We start from the raw sequence: 3,495 nt of genomic DNA on the forward strand, positions 1-3,495 counted from the left end.
CCACTACGCCCAGCTAACTTTTTAAAAAATTTATTTGCAGAGACAAGGTCTTGTTGTGTTGCCCAATCTGGTCTTGAGCTCCTGGCCTCAAACAATCCTCTTGCCTCAGTCTCCCAAAGTGCTGGGATTACAGGTGTGAGCTGTTGCACCGGGCCTTCATCACGTAATATTAACATCTGTTACTATTACTATAAATCTCATCAAAAAATATTTTAAAGTACTGGGAAGCTATCAACCTCATGGTGACAAATAGTTTTTAATTCTTTTTTTTATTTTGGCTTAAAAACTTAAATTTTATCCTTGGCAACAAACACTATCAGTTGTTTTTCTTTAAGAGATAGCTCACTCCACTCATTTTTAAGAAAATGTCTGCCAAATACCCAAGTTTGAATAACCATAGTTTTTGTCTCTAATCATTAATTCAGATGGTGGTCCATGAACAAAGTGGCTAGTTGAGCTTGTAGCTCAACAACTGTACAAGTACTTTTCCTCAAGACAATCATCATACTTCAGTATGCAGCAGCAATACTTCATGAGTACTTTCCATCCCATCCTTCAGAATACTAAAGAGATATAGACTTAAGGGTTAGAATTTAATAAGATTAATAACTTTTATTGCTTAACATCCAGGACATTTTATGTAAAATTGGCTTTTGTTGTTGTTGTCACTGCAAGTGCACGGGGCGAATAAGTCAAAAACAGTTTAATGCTACTTGCCTTGATTCCTGCTAAGATGACAATAGTTTTACTAATTTTTTTTTGAAAATTTTTAAATGAATTAATTTTGGATTTTTTTTTTTAAATAATGCCTTAGTATTACTATGGAAGTAGTTCTGACCTCACAAATTCCCTTGAAAAGGTTGTGATGCTACCCAGGGGTCTGCAGACCATACTTTGAGAACTATTTCTATAAAGTATCTCTATGTCAATGACTCTCCAGATTTTTGTCCTTGTCCATACCCGCTCTTGATCCCAAACTCCACTGGACTCTGTAACAGTGACAGAAATGTTCTTCCTCCTATCAAAGTCCAAGCTCTCTGCTTATACTCTGACTCCTATTTCCCCACCAGCCTTCCCCGAGACTTTTCTCCTTTGCTTGTTCTGTCTTTCCCCCACATTAACAATCTGTCCCTCTCTCATCAACACCCAAACTTGCTCTAATATCTCTTCCCATTCTTACAAATCCCTTCTTTGATCCCACAGATCTCTCCTCTGACTACTGCCCCATTTCTCCACTTCCTTTATGTTAAAAAGAAGTTTTTCAAAAGTTGTCTATACTTGCTGTTGCCACTTCCTCACCTCCAATTCACTCTTCAACCCCTCCAATCTAGCTTTTGTTATCACACTCCAATAAAACCACTCAGGTCAAGAACGCTCTCATTATCTTGTCTTCATCTTACTCAACCTCTCAGAAGCATCGCATTCAACTGCCCATTCTTTCTTTCTAGAAATGCTCTCATTACTTGGCCTCTATACTCCTCTCCTGATTTTGTTTTTCGTTATACTTTACTGACTACTCTTTCTTGCTCTTTTTTATCTCCTTAGCTTATGTTTAACCTCTGAAAGCTGGAATGCCTCAGAGCTAAGTCCTGGACCCTATTCTCTCAGGCTCCACAGACATTTGAAGTCTCCAGATTTCTCCCTATAGTCCAGAGGTCTCCCCCAATTAGTACTGTCAACTGCCTACCTGGCATTACCACAAAACTATCCAACAGGGTTTCAAATTTAACATGTTCAACTCCTAATTCTCTCTCAAGCCTATTTTTCTCCTAGTCTTATTTCCATGTGCTCTAACTTCTCTAAGTCTCACAAGTGGCAAAGCTGTGATTTAAACTAGGGTCTTTTTTTTTTTTAACCTCTAAACCTGTGTGCATTCTTCATACCATGACTGCTTCTATAGGTCCTGGCCAAGGTGGCCTTTAGGAAAGTGCAAATTCAAACAGTTCCCCTTAACATCATTTTGTACTTGAGTTTCAGACCATAGGAAATAATAGAGGGGATCCAGTTTTGTGTTTAAAGAAGTTTCCAAACCGATTCTGGATGAAGTTAGCAAACCAGGAAGAGATGGTGGAGACAATACTTAGGTTAGAGGAAGGCACAGCTGAAAGGAGAAGGCCAGCCAGCCAGTGCTCACCATCTACTCAGCATCCACTAGAGGAGGATTTCTCAATCTTAGCATTGTTGGTATTTGAGGCTGCACAATTCTTTGCTGCACATTCTTTCCTGTACTATGCATTGTAGGATGTTTAGCAGCATCCCTGGCCCCTACGCACTATATACCAGTAGTAACCTTCTAGTTCTGACAACCAAAATTATCCTCAGACACTGCCAATGTTCTCTTGGGGATAAAATTCACTTTCCCCTACCCCTTACTGCACTAGAGGGATGTACTTCAAGTTATGCCTCAAAGGAAAAAATATGCCCCATCCCATATGGAAGAAACTAGGGAAAAGGAAAATTATAAAATATATCAAAAACTATGAGCCAGTGCCTGATACTGTAGTGCACGCCTGTAGTCCCAGCTAATTGGGAGGCTGATGTGGGAGGACTACTTGAGCCCAGGAGGATACAGTGTTCTATGACTGCACCAATGATGAGTCACTGCACTCCAGCTTGGGCAACATCGTGAGACTCCATCTCTCTCTCTCTCTCTTTTTTTTTTTTTTGAGATGTCTCGCTCTATTACTCAGGCTGGAGTACAGTGGCATGATCATAGCTCACTGCAGCCTCAAACTCCTGGGCTCAAGTGATCCTCCTGCCTCAGCCTCCCAAAGTGCTAGAATCATAGGTGTGAGCCACCATACCCGGCCTGAGACACCATCTGCGAAAAAAAAAATTATGCTTTCAAAGAATTTTTAGAGATATGAATATGGGAAAATAATCATATAAAAGTATAAAAGGGTTTACCAACTGCCTAAATAATATTAGCCCAATTTTGGAAGAAAAAATTTACGTAAGCATGGAAAAAAACTGGAAGACTTAAGAATCATAATTGCTACTTATTGAACCAGTTTACTGTAAGGCACTGTATTAAATGCTTCATACAAATCTACTCATTTAATTATCACGATGATTCTCATTGTTGCATATTACATATAAGGAAACTAGCAGTAACTTGCACAAGGCTGTATAGCTAGTAAGTAGAGAAAACAGATCTTGAAACTAAATTTATCTAGCTCCAATGCCCAGTCTGTTAGGATTTGGCTTCATAGTACACAAAGTAGTATTCCAAATATTAACAATGTTTATCTCTGTGTGTTAGAATTAAAAGTGATTTTGTTTTCTTTCCTATATTTTTCTATCTATTCCATATTCTCTACCATGATATTTATTACTTCTATAATCAGAAAAAAAAGTTAAGTGAAAGTTGTAATGACTACTTGGTAACATGGAGAAAAAGATTATATATGTTAACTTGAAAAAAGATACAAAATTCAAAGTGAAGTATGATTACAACTACATAAAAATATGCAGAAGATAAAAGGAAGTAGATAA

The 3,495-nt window shown here is 38.0% G+C and overlaps 1 protein-coding gene across 1 annotated transcript in view; it reads right to left on the bottom strand.

Annotated features, from left to right (window-relative positions):
- WDTC1 (WD and tetratricopeptide repeats 1) overlaps positions 1 to 3,495 on the bottom strand; it is a 74,734-nt gene that overhangs the window by 50,552 nt on the left and 20,687 nt on the right. The gene's annotated exons all lie outside the window — the stretch shown is intronic.

Source organism: Propithecus coquereli, unplaced genomic scaffold (genome assembly GCF_000956105.1).
Source record: "Propithecus coquereli isolate 6110/MARCELLA unplaced genomic scaffold, Pcoq_1.0 Scaffold239, whole genome shotgun sequence".
Taxonomy (NCBI): Eukaryota; Metazoa; Chordata; class Mammalia; order Primates; family Indriidae; genus Propithecus; species Propithecus coquereli.